Source organism: Struthio camelus, chromosome 10 (assembly GCF_040807025.1).
Source record: "Struthio camelus isolate bStrCam1 chromosome 10, bStrCam1.hap1, whole genome shotgun sequence".
NCBI lineage: Eukaryota > Metazoa > Chordata > Aves > Struthioniformes > Struthionidae > Struthio > Struthio camelus.
In genome coordinates, this window is record NC_090951.1 from 1,139,476 (window position 1) to 1,153,397 (window position 13,922).

The 13,922-nt window shown below is 36.9% G+C and overlaps 1 protein-coding gene across 2 annotated transcripts in view; it reads right to left on the minus strand.

The window, feature by feature from the left end:
- The window catches only part of ZFHX3 (zinc finger homeobox 3), a 752,695-nt gene that overhangs the window by 473,885 nt on the left and 264,888 nt on the right, over nucleotides 1-13,922 (minus strand). For both annotated transcript variants that reach the window (XM_068955804.1, XM_068955803.1), the window contains one exon: nucleotides 7,262-7,358. The gene's annotated coding sequence lies outside the window, so the exon portion shown is untranslated. The remainder of the gene's footprint in view (nucleotides 1-7,261; nucleotides 7,359-13,922) is intronic.

The window sequence follows — 13,922 nt, forward strand, 5'->3', positions numbered from 1 at the left end:
ACACAGAAAATAACTGTATCAAAATAACGGCAGAAAGCACTTTCAGTTTTTCCCTTCAAGTCCCCTAGGATTATGTGGGGACCTCAAGTCAAAAACCTTCACTTTAGAACAATAAATAAATAAACCTGCTAAAGCCTTCCCAAGGCTAGCCAACTGTAGCATAAGTAATGCAAAAGGCTGAGAGATGCCAGATAAATTTGATTACTATAAAAGATGGGAATATGTTTCTTTCCTCTGAGAATTCACAAAAAGGGGTCAAAAACAAAGCATCACTGAAAGCAAACAACTTCATTTTGCTGGCAACTCAATGTGAAAATACCACAGAATATCGCAGGAACATTTTATCACATTGGTGCAAACACTTTTAATCTTCTATTTCTGAAAAAGCAAAATAGGAAAGATGGAGTCCAAGCAAAGTGGGACTCTTCTCTCCTTTTGGAAAAGCCATTCTGATCGGTATATCAATTTAGCTAGGAGTTCAAGAACCGCTTTACTCTTACACCTGTTACCAGTCTCCGAGCATCTCTACATATTAAGTTAAGAAAAAAAAAAAAAAGTAATCTTACACTTCATAATATTCTTCTTCCTATTTGTCAGATTACTGAATCACTTGCATAGAGTATGTTCAGAGGGCATCGTTAGGAGAAATGACCTACCGTACTGTCCTTGTTAAGCAAAAAGAAGAAAAAAGTCTTGACTCACTGTTAATGGCTACACCTCCGAGTAATGATCAGATGTAGAAATCCCCTATGCACTGTTTATTTTCCAGCTTAAAGATAGTCCCGATGTCACTCCATAAACAGACGGGTTCTTACCAGTTGCTATTACAAGAGCACTAGTATCTTGCTAACTTTTCTGGAATTACTTTTTCTTCACGTGTCTTCAGGTTGCACTTGGCTTTTTCACTAGCACATCATGCTGTCGGCTCCCAGCCATACTGTTGTCAGTCAACACATCCACATCTCTAGCAAATAGCATACTTCCAGCTTACAGCGAAAGTTATTCTTATTAGAAGCTATCTGTACTTTGTATAATTACATTTCACCTTATTTTTATTACTTCTTCAACATCATCCAGTTCTTCCTATTTAACAGCCCAGACTTTCACTCTGTTAACAGTTTCTCTCAGCACTGGGTCCTCAGTCCAATTTCAGTAGTCGTCCATGCTAAGTTTAAAGCATTTTTTATTAATATTATTTTTTAGTCCTAGAGGAAGATCCTAAATTTTTCTGGAACAATCTATCTTTGCCAAATTCATTATTTTCTCTTTTCCATTCAGCTTCCTGTCTTTAATTCTTTCCTATATTTTGCTGTAATATTTCCCTTTTTTATATTAAAGAAAACCAGTCTTGTAAGACAGAACCTACAGCTCTATGTGGCAGTACTTTCAGAACTTTTGGATGGAAACTACTGTCACCCTTGCTAGACGCAAATTATCATTTTTTAGTATTTCTCTTCATTCTTAATATAATTGTTTCCATTCCAATACCTTACATCCTTTAGACATCCTGCCTCTCCCTCCAAAATCAATGTCATTGTCCTTCTTGAAGACTGCAAATTACCCATTAAGTTTTGAACAAGCCTGAGCTATCCTTAACCCCATCCTAACATTCTTCTAGTTCTTCTGTTTTTAATCAGGGGACTACGGAACCTTTGACTATTTGCCTTGATGATTTTTCTGCAAAGACTCTAGCTTGTTTTGTTCGCTTCCATTTGATCTTCACCATTCACAACCTCTCTGTGCTGACCAGTCCCTTTTCCCCATTATTTTTTGATTTCTCATTACTCTTTGGGGTTTTTTTTTTGGTTTGTTTTTAGAGATGGGATTTTTCTTCCAATCAGGCTGACAGCCCATTCCTACAGGTTTTTTCCTTCTGCATAGGATGCAAATTCCAGATGACTTAAAATACATTTCCTGACTTTTCAACACCCGAGTTCTTATGTTCATCAGTCTAGATAATGTCATCAATTAATTTCCTTAATTTTCAAAGTTTCCCTTTTGAAATAAAGCAGATATAGAGTAGGAGACCTACTTTTATTTCGTTTAAAACAAACGTAAGGGTTTGTATGTTGCTATAAGCGGCTCATTTACAAACTTCCTGACATTTACACAAGTGAAGACTGAAACAACTGCCAAGAAGCTAAGCTAAATGACCGTCAGATGAAGGAAACTAGTGGCTATCACAGGCAGTAAACACTGTTTTTCCTTTATTAGCAGCATTTGTTTTCCATGCTAGAAAATTAAAGTCACAATTCCTAGTACTACTTCTATTATGTTTTTAGAGATTTACACATCCACAACCAAATTCAGCCAAAACCAGTTCAGGAGTCAGTATCAAATGCTCTGCATTAACCATGCAGAGCTCTCTTGCATCAAATAATTTTAACAACAAATAGTTAAGAAGCAATACTATGGATAGGACAAATGCTTTTTTCACCAGTCTACCACACAATTGCCATGCAACTATCAGTTTACCCACAATTTCTATCTTTTCTGCAGTACATGCATTCCAGTATGATGCATTTCCAGTAAAGCAAAGGCTACTTGTTATCTACATTTGTAGATAACAAAACAGCATAAACATAACACCTTCAGTTTCAACTTTCAAGGCCAAAAAATTATCATCTGGGATGAAGAACAAATTCCTCGTAAGAACACAACATTTTTTAGTACACAAAAGAATATCTGAAACAAGACGCAAGAGTAAAAAAGCAGTAACTGCCATCTATAGATTTCAATACATTTTAAAACAAAGAGTAAATTACAGATTAGTAGATCAAGACACAAAAGAGATTTAATAATGTGACCAAAGACTTGAGGTAAAGAGAGTAAGGGGAGAACAAAAAAAAAAAAAAAAAAAAAACCTCATGCTCGGTTTTCTCCTCGCTGTGTATAAGCAGAGCCAGAGTGGCTAAGCAGCTGAAAGATGACATCAGCAGCTCCCAACTGCTGATCTTGGCCATTCATGTGATGGGCTGCCTACAGGGGTGTGGGGTGCAAGAACTCTTTTTCTGCTGATGACACAAGAATACGGGAGTTTGGGACATGACAAGTTTGAGGAGACGAGCATTTTAAGTGTGAAGGAGTTGTAAAGTACTGCTGAAGAGGGAAGGGAGGGAGGGAGGGAGCTGGGGAGACTTAAGATACCATAAACACTGATCAGACCAGCTTTTGCTGCCTGCTCTTAAGCTATATGCAGTAGCGACTACTGTATGACTGCCTACTCTGAACTGAACAGACACTGCAAAGGCATAGCCACAGAGAATCGGCTGCCAGAAATCGTAAGCACCATGTCCCAGCCAAATGGCAGGTATGGGACCGGACCACAACCAAATGTGCGGTAGCTGCGGTTTGTAAAGGCTGATTCATGGTAAACAGCCACCGCAATCAGCTGCTGCATGAGTATTTACCATGCAGCAGGTGGTTGGCAGCCAGGCTCCCTGGCAGGCCAGCTCCTGCTATCTACAGTGATAACACACTACCAAAGCAGCCAGCAGCAAGTTGCTCGATAGTGCCTACAAACGTTTCTGAACCTCATCTTCAGCAAAGTAGGGGACTTGAATTACACAGAGAACTGGAGAGGCAGAGAACACGCTGCTATATTCGAGAACTGCAGCATGGACTTTGGATGTATGTGACAAGAGAAAGAAATCTCAGAAGCACAGACTGGGATCCTCGCTTGGGAAAGCCGGAGAAAAGGGGGCATTAAAAGCATTGGGAATATGAAGGCATGATCCAACATTAATTTAAGTTATTAGTCATCACTTCACTATTTGCGTTTTGCACACCTGTTCTAAGATGGCAAATGAGATTAGATCGATCAGCCAGGCAATTCCGATGGTCCAATCACTGAAAGAAGAAAATAGTATTAAGAAACTCAGAAAAGGGCAATACTGACCATCTTGAAAACAAACAAATTAGATGCTGGCTTTAAGTCATCCACATGCTGTCATCTGCAACTTATAATCTCTTTTTTGCTCTAACCACTGAAATGGTGGCTTGCATGAGGACAGTAGAACAACAGAGCTGTTAGGAAGTACATGTACTAGAGAACAGAAAAACATGAAAATATAAAAAAAAATTAAGGTAAAGAACAAAGCAAGAGTTATGAAAGAACTTTCAATTTCTCCAAATACTATTTGCTCCTTTCTAAGAAATTTTATACTGCAATATATAAATTATTTTCCTTCTAGTGTTAATTGTTTTCAAAATTAATGGAAAAAACCTTGACCGCTATCAATTTACAAACACAGCAAAATTACATGATATGAGGACTGGAAACATAAACATGCAAATACTCAGTGCGGAAAGAGGACTGTAACTTGCTTCCTCTGCTTGAGGGATCACTTTTGATATGTTTATATAACTAAGATGCAAGAATCTTCTACAGTTAATAACAATCTTAGTACTTCAGTGGTATAATTAGTTTAGGTTTTACACCAAGGGGTTATTGAATAAACAGATGAAACCTGCAAAAGCATGCTCCTGCAAAGAACAGTGACTGATGGACAGCTCTTTGACTGACTAAATGAACAAAGGGCTCCTGTGGATTTTAATAACACTGATCCACTTATGAATCATAAATGATAAAAGAAACCCTTTTGCAGCTTTGAGATTTCCAAGATTTCAGGGGTGGGGGGAATGGGAGGAGCATTTCCATCCAGCAAAATGTAACTCATCATGTTTTTTTTTTGTCTTTAAAGAAAGAAGTGCATTTGATACATGTTTGACATGGATGTCCTATCAGAGTCAAATTTTTGGATTTTCTGCCATAGGAAAGCTTTTAAAATGAAAAGCATAGCAGGTTTTTTTGTACTCTTGTACAATTACTATCTGAAACATTATATAGGGAAAATGAGAAAGACTTAGCAGTACGAAAGCATCCAAGTGATCAGGGAAACCACTAATGAAAAGACACTAAGAACTGTCTGACATTGCTAGACTACAATTTCTCACGGTTTTAAAGAATTTTAATGGATTTTTTTCAATTTAGATAAAAAAGTTAATTAATATATAATTTCTAATGTGACCAAAAGCCTATAATGAGGTGTAAATTCATGTACTTGGGCGGTAAGATTAACATCTATTTAAGAAAGGAGAAGCTAATGTTTTCAGGAAAGAGCCTAGGCAGAATTTGCTTTTTTGACTTTCAGGTGTCATGGGAAAACACTTTTTCAAGGTAAGTAATTCCAAGCTTTGTCTTTCTGAGCACACCAAATATTTTTAAATGTTTCAGCTGGGCTATGAGCACTGTCCCCGATAGAGGCTTTTCATGCTTACTTACCTAGGCACTGTTCTTGCATCAAGTCACACAATGAATACACGTAATTCTCTATATTTTGTATGTACATAGTTTCCTAGTCCCACACTCCCTAAATAAAATGTCGTTCGAAAACTTTAAGAATGACACAGATGTAGTCAAACTGAAATGCTAGGAAATACAGATGTTCCAGTTACCAGGACAATGTTACTTGGGATCCTTGTGTGTATGCTTTAATTGAAATAATCTCATTAGTCCTACAGGGGCACTAAGTGCAGGAGAAAAGCCTGGATATCTAGAAAACCTGAATAACATGCTGAAAACTCTATTGAAGACTTAGCACTACGTAGCTATCGTGCAAATAGATGACACACCCCATAAAACTCTGATATATTACTGTGCATGTAGTTAGCAAGAAAAAGATCAAATATACTGGATTTTACAGCTAGTTTTGACAAGAAAAAACAGGAAACATAGGTTCCAGATTTCCATTTAGACAAGAATTTACTATGATTTCCGCAAGCCTTCTATCTCTGGGTGTCCTCAACCTGGCCCTTCTTCCAAGACTTTTCCCATCTGTCTGTCTTCTCAGGTTTTATCTTTTCCCGTCCCGTAAGCCCTTCTCTCCATCCTGATGTTCCGCCCATTCAGGCCCAATCTTCCACCATCCCTCACCTGTGAATGACACTCTGTCCGTGCTCCTAATTGAGGTTTTTTTGGCTGAGTTAGTCCTGGACTCCTGAAACCCCATTTGATAGGAGTCTTACCTCCATGCTAGATCCAAAACCCACTAGATCGCTCAAAAAAAAAAAAAAACAACCTACTTCAATGGACTCCTAAACTCTCTTCTTCCGAATCCTATCATTCAGACTTTCAAAATTCTCACTTTACGAAAGCTGAAAGTATTCTCATCCTCATATGACTCTCCCCATCTGTCATACTGTAAAGTTATGCTGTTTAGGCTCAAACAAAAACGTACAAAAATCTAGAAAGCTTCCTAAGAGTATTTATTGATGCAGTATCTTCAGAGATGTTTTTTCTGACAAGTTTTTATTTCTGATAAAGATATGCGTTTTTTTCAAATAGAAGCATAAGAATTTTTAAAAAATTAGAAGCTGGCAACTGTCTGAAATAACATCACAACAAGTAGCTCTCTACAGCAATGACTGCATAGATGGCACTGGGTGTCCCTGCTCTCTGCATCAGACAAGAGTTTTTCATTTCATACATCATTTACAACTTGCTGTTACAATTTCACAAATCTGTCTATACTGCTAACATAAAGGGAGGCCTTCTATATTATTTGTTGCAAAATTCAAGTTCTTTTGGCCAAAATTTGTCTGTGCAACTAGTTCTCCACAACACTGATGACAGAAATAAAGTGTACTTAGTACTAGATACAGAAGGAAAAAAAAAATCTTATATTCTTCTATGTTATATTGCATATTGTATTTGGATAAATCAAAAGAAAATTTTACTGACTAAATCATCATCAAACTTATCGCAGAAACAATATACCACAGCAAGCAATCGGCCAATACACACATTTGTTTCAATATTTTTCAATACATATTTGCATTTATATCTTGTATTTTCAGAAATTAACCTCCCAAACTGTGTAAGAGCCTGGAACAAAGCTTCTCCTCGCAAAAATGTCTATTCCAACAGAGCACACCTACTTATCCTGCGGCTATTAACACAGGCAGAACTCTAACTGCTGCCACTGTCTCAAAAATTATGAAGATTATTTACTATGGCTAAAGCTATTATTGTTTGTAGGTCTTTAAAATGCTTAAACATAAAACAAAGTTCTGAAAATACATAACTGACTAACCTACGTGTTAAAATCTTAAACTGACACTATTGCCACAATTCACACACACTCAGACTGCATTTGAAAACTCAGAAATTGAGAGCTTTTATGCAAAACTCATTTAAATATTACTAAATACTTGGATTTGAAACTTATCTTGTAAATATAAAAGGAAGAGGTTTTCTCACCGTATACGAAGGACTTCTGGACTGAAGTATGTAATATCACTTCCTGGGCATTGATTCAGTAATTCCACTTCTTGTTTAGGATTAATCCAGAAAGTGCCTAGCAAAAATAAATTTAAAAAAAACAAATTTAGCAGGGCTTGGGTGTGAATAATCAGACGGGTTTTTCTTGTCCATTGGACTGAAAAAAGCTCTCCTATAGTCCTCCTTCCTAGTCTAAAAGTAAAGGTAGCTTATGAGAGGAGTCTAGAAAAAGTACTTGTTTGACCCCGTACCAGCATATATTCATATCATGCTAATACTGACATCTCTGATGCACACAATACCAAAAGCACTAGACAACAATACTATTGGTATGCTCACAATACTAATCTAACGTCATTTCCTGTGCCTCTCTATACAGCCTAGTCCAGCCTCACTTCACAGAGAGCACGCAAACCAGGCCGTCACCTACAGCCCATTCTTGTTCCCTCCAGCATCCACAATCGCTGGTTGAGAGACGTAGTAAATAGGTGTCTGCATTGCAGCAAAGTCAGTGCCAGCAGCTCAGCTGTCTTCAACCACCACACTGCTTTTTAGCATACAAATTCTACACTCGGTAGGGTAGCTATTTGTTCTGCCCAACATCAAGAACATGAAATTGCTTCAAAACAATCTCTGATATGTGATAGCAGACTTGGCTTGAAAAGCAGTGCCAAGGTCACGGACAATCAGTCTAAAGGGAAGCCAGAGGCTGACTTAAGTTTGGTGCAGACTCCGTTTCACCTCCTGTAGTATGACCAAAACCACACAACTCAAATAACAGTACAAACACAAGGTGAATTTGTACTCACCATAATTTTGAATTTATGCTCAAAAGACAGTGTGGACATAGCCACCCAGAGTGCTAGTCTCCATATACTATTTTCCTCCCCTCATATAAAAATCATACCAGCCCATGTCTACTTCTATAATCTGTATTTCTGTATGGGGTTGAGGGGCAGGAAAGGAAAGCTATCAGGCAAGTGGATCCCTTCTTTCTGTTCCTTACTACATTAATAGAGAGATTGAGAAACAGGTGCTAACAGAACATAACAAAAGCTGCAGATGGAAGAATATCTTTGAAGAAAGCGCCAGTTAATATTTTCAGAACGATAAGGCCCAAAGGCCAGTCATTATAAATTGCATGAAAGAGGCAATAAACACAGATAACAATATCACTCTCCTCCTTTTTTGTGTCAGAACAGTTTTTTAATTTTGTTTTTAAATCTGCCAATCAGGGCATAACTAACCACACAAAAAAAAGTGCTATCTCTTTCAAGTATCTGTCACATACTAAAACAACCTTTGTCAAGTAAACAAACCCAAAGGAAAACCTGAAAGGTACGTTTTCCCTGAACTACTGATTTCCCACATTCCTGGCCCCCAGAACTCACTATTAAAACATGCAGATATTATTAAGAACTGAAACATCCAGTCCATAAATTAGTTCTGGCCAGAAAATCTGCAAAGGGAAAGAAAGTTCAAGCAGAAAGCAGACACATATTTCTTAATCAAAAAAGCTGAAAAGGAATTGCAGCGTTTGCAGAGTAAGATGATCTAAAACAGGTACCGGAATCAGCTATACAATTTTAAACAATTCAAACGTTTCTTGTCACCTATAAACAATGCACAATATTCGATTTTAATCTCAATTCACATCTGAGATTTTTTTTCTAACAGTGAAAAGTGACATCACTTGCCACCGACATCGTAACATTCTGGTCTAGATGCCTAGAATTTGCCGGCTCCTCTGACCTTGGCTGTAAAAACATTGTCACTCTTCTGCGATGTTTCCCAAACGGAAGGAGAGAAAAACGCAGCATGAGAGAGGTCATGTATAATGACAGGCATTTCCACCAGGCAGTTCCCAACACAAAAAACAGAGCAGGAGAACCGCAGACAAGAATCTCAAGTCATCCTTAACCTGTAGCAGTCATACAGTTTCTTCAACCTCCCAGCTATGGCATCTGAACTGCTAATACAGTACTACAAATTGTGCACGGCTAAAGGAATCACAATGTTAAACAGAAAATGAGAGTCTTAAAATGCAAACAAACAGAAAATCCGAGACAAGAGAAAGGCTCAGAGAGGCCTAAGTAGACTAGGCAGCCACAGCATAAGTGAAAATCTAATCACCAAAAATGGTAGAGAGGAAAGCAGACAGGTAAAAGAAACTTAAATATGGAAGGTAAAAGTTTGGAAATTCAAGGAGTGCTTTTTATGAAGCTAGATACGAAATCCGAGAAGCAAAGTGAAATGAATCACGAGAAAAATAGACAATCCTAGGTGGTGATTTTGAGTAAGATGCAGCAACTTTCAAAATAATTCCTTAGAAACAACGAGGAAAACTACTACATAATACTCCTTAAAACTCATAGTTAAATATAAAGATACATAACAGAAGCCTGACTAAATGAAGCCTGACTTCATTTTCTATTGTTATGGTCTGCAGCAAAAAAAAAAAAAAAGTATTTTTGCTACTGAAACACTCTTTCAAAAAGGTCCAGTAATTGCTAATATTAAATACTGCTAACCCTTCTTTTCAGTCAACATCAAAATACTTTAAGTGCTGTGCCTCTGAATAACTTGATTTGAAATAAATTAATGGACAAGTTACAATGATAATTTGAATACTCCTATTATTTTAATATGCTAGTACATATGTAAGTAAGAAAAACTTGATAAGTCACAAGAATCAGATGTTTTACAGTCATGAGCGTTTTGGTGAGTAACATACTATAACAACACAAGAAAGGTGATAAAGTCTAAGACTATTCAATGAGAACTTGCGGAAAGCTTCCCAAATTACTTTGCCATCTACAATGGAATAACCAGCCACACGATGAAAGACTTTACTAAAGATGAAATAATATAAATGGTTACAATATAGTTACATTCATGCTGTAAGTATGTAAATCTCCTTGCATACACTCACAGCAAAGTTTCTCAAGAATACCAGTCTCACTACAAGCCACTGACATTACAGTATCATTAGCTGAAAAAGTGAAGGCAACTGACTGTACTAATAATGCACAACAAAAAGGGTATAGTAAAGAGAGAGAGACAACTACTTCCATAGATCCCTCTATTAGAGGCTCCACAGGTTCTCCTATGTTTGATAAAGGCACTACCGTCAAGGGTATATTAGGCTTCACAAAACAAGTTCACGCAAAGAATAGCACGGTATCAGCACTGGTTAACAATTTCGGGGGGGGGGGGGGGGGGGGGGGGGGGGGGGGAATCTGCAACCGCAGCCTTCCAGAATCCCTGCCTCAACCTTCTTCCTCCACAACTAATTCACTGTAAGCATTAGCATATGAACAAGTATAAATTAGACTTGGTGTTACTGAAGAACTAAAGAACCAGTAGAGTTCTGATATAATGGTGAATCTATGACAGGAATTCCACAGCTACCTATGTAATTTCTGCCATAGTACTATCTGCATAACCTTGAATTGTAAATGCTTACCTGAACATAGCAAGAAAGCATGTAATATAGACCATGCAGTGAAGATCTACAGCTCTAAACAGTTCCATTTACACCGCAAACTTCTGTACTCACAAACAGATAACATATTAAGTAATAATAAGCAAGAAATATTCTTTAAAGAATTTATCCAGAATTGTGAAGCATGGAGCCCATACACTTACTACACAAGGAAATTTTTATTTCTTGAATTAAAGGGTTAATTAAAATTTCTAACTCAAAGGATGGTGTTCTGAATAGCAACAAATCTCATGGAAAAAAAAAAATTTACTTGTGTGCATGTCTGTAAAACATTTCTTAGGCTACAAAACCAAATCTGATGACACTGAAAAGTCTTTCGGGAACAAAGACAGACGAGTAAAACAACCACCAGATCTCTTTAATTCCATGCAAAAATGTCAACAGCAAAATCACTGCCTCTCTTCCATAGCAGAATATTAAATAGTTCATTAATATCCATTTTCACTTCTTATCTTTTCAGAGGCTACTCAAATTGTTTCTGTTTGATTTTACATGAGTAAAACTCCTCCCAAACGAAACAGGTACAAGCATCTTGGAAGAACGTTCAAGTGTACATCATTCAAGACCTTGGCAGTCCCTATCTCTGTGAAACAACAATAGCATCCCACTAATAACAATGACTTGCTTAACTATTCATTTTTGTAAATAATGGAAGTGAAAATTATCTAGTGATGGATTTACACTTTTACAATGCATCTCAGGGATGAAAATGAATAGGGAAGCAGAAATTATGTGTATTACAATGGGTGACACACACAACTTAAGATTCTAGCTAGCTCCACAGAAGAACACAAGCTGGAAAACGTGGCACTACAATTTTTAACATTTTACCTTTGTCTAATATTCCTGTGAGATATCCTATATGTATCATTTGTATTATACTAGCACTTAAAAGACCCCAATTAAAATCCGAACACCATTATATTAGGCACAAATAGTATGAAAATTACAACAGATGTCATAGCCGTTTTAATTCCAAACAACCACAATAAATTACCTATTTCTCAGATATGCCTAGCTTTATATTGTAGAACTAACATATCCAATTCTGTGGGTAACTTACATTCAGGGTGAGCGTTGAAAGGATTACCTAGGCAGCCTTTTCAGCCTTTTTTATTTGAAAACCCTATTAATATTTCCAATGGAGGCACATAGCCTAGAGAGTGAAAGCCTACTGACACAAGGCTTGCTTTCCTTAATCACCTTTCACAGAACCCTGAGAAGCAGTCCACGGAACCACAAGACCCCGTGGACCAGAAGCTGAAAAAAATCTGCTCCCCTAATATATAAGACAGCCATTTTACAGAAAATTCATGCAATCAGATTTTCTTCTCACAGCTCCTCCGCTTTAGTGAATTCCTGCTTTTATTTTAATAGAAGCACTGACTTACCACATACATCAATTTATACTAGTCTAGGCTATCATTTTACTATTACTATATTTGCAAACTGAACAAACATTAAGTCTGAGAACTAGGTATGAGCTATGAGAAAGTTAATCTTATAGATGTACCATGTACATACGCCTTGCAAGTTAGGTAACAGCACCAATTTGTTTCGATTTAAAGAAAAAGACAGTTCAAATCCGCATAGATACTGAAAAACAAGATTATTTTGAGACAGGAAACTGATAAAGCTGACAACTTTTCTGGTAACAACACCAACCACTAAGTTTCTATATTTCTAAAATTAGTTTTCAGTTCAGTAACAAAGAACAAGTGTTTACACTGTGCCTATTAGTTCTCAAGGACAGTGTTTATTATAAACAGTATTTCAAACACAGGACTTTTAAAAGACAATATATAAATATTTTAAATGATAAAATTTAGGTGTTGGCTTTTTTTTTGTACTATGTCCAGAAAATCTGCACAAACACATCAAATTCTCCACCTAGGGAATTTACTTTATTGTTACGTTTGCCTTTAAAACAAACGTACATGACCTATTTGGGGGTTAATATAACTAAAAGGAGCCTATTTGTTGTTTATTATTTATAGAAGATTCACTTCAGATTAGGCCTTCTGCAGACGTGTGTATTTGTGTGGCATCATAAAGCCTCTCCAGATATCCCCCAGCACTAAAACACACGAGAAAATGACAAGTTAGGATGTATCCCAGTACACACAGTATTTTATAAAAGCTAAGATTAAAAGCTGTTTTTTTCCTCTTCAGAAAGGCCACATGAAAGAGCTAGTACCATGGCTAATGCATTGACCTTCTGTGTCTGATAATGACAAGTTCAAGTTCCTAGAGTTGGATAAGATGTGGAACTAAAGTAAGTGCACTCAAGCAACGAGTTCTCCCGCTCTGTTAGAATCCCGCTCACAAAACTAGCCTTGTAGGAAGGACGAAGAAAACGGTTTAGATATTTTTTTTAATAACCAAGGAGTTTTTCCTATACTATCAGCATGTCTCATAACTACTTTCTTCAATCTAAAGCACTGATAGTTTCATTCATTTTTAATAGCAAACTGGAAATTATTTCATGTGAGCATAAGAAGTTAAATTAATGAAAAACAGAGATGCAAAATTGCTGGTTGTGTCTGATTTTTTATATTTCAGCTTTTTTCTTGTAAACAGGGAAAGAATGAAAGACAGTCAAATCATACACATAATATAAAAGATATGCTATCTCCTCACAAACCTTGCCTCCCAAACTCTTAGAAAATCAGAAATGCGTTTTTAATAGAACAAGCAAGCTTCCTAGTACTAGCTCCTCTGGAAATCTATTGTATGTTTCTATCATTTGAAAAGATGCCTTTTTGTTTCCTTTTGTTTTCAAAAGAGGACAGCAGAGGTACATCAAGCATTTCTTCCTGTCATCAACTTAAGAAAAATCACAGCTGACCTAAAGTCTTAAGTCCTCTCAGTCATTAATTCTCACAGTCATTATTCCTATCCGTAAAAAGCCACAGTTTTGCAAGTGATTTTGCCTGGAGTTGTTTGAGGGCAGAGTAAAACCCCCGGACAAGGCTGCTGGCACAACTGAGGCACAGAAAAGAAAGCTACTACCATCAAACCAGGCACCGAAGGCAACAGGTTAGAAAGATTAGGCAAGAAGAGTTTGACTACCAAAAAAAATAAAGCTACTTTTCTCCAAACTAGTATTACTAATAATAATACACATCAGGATGT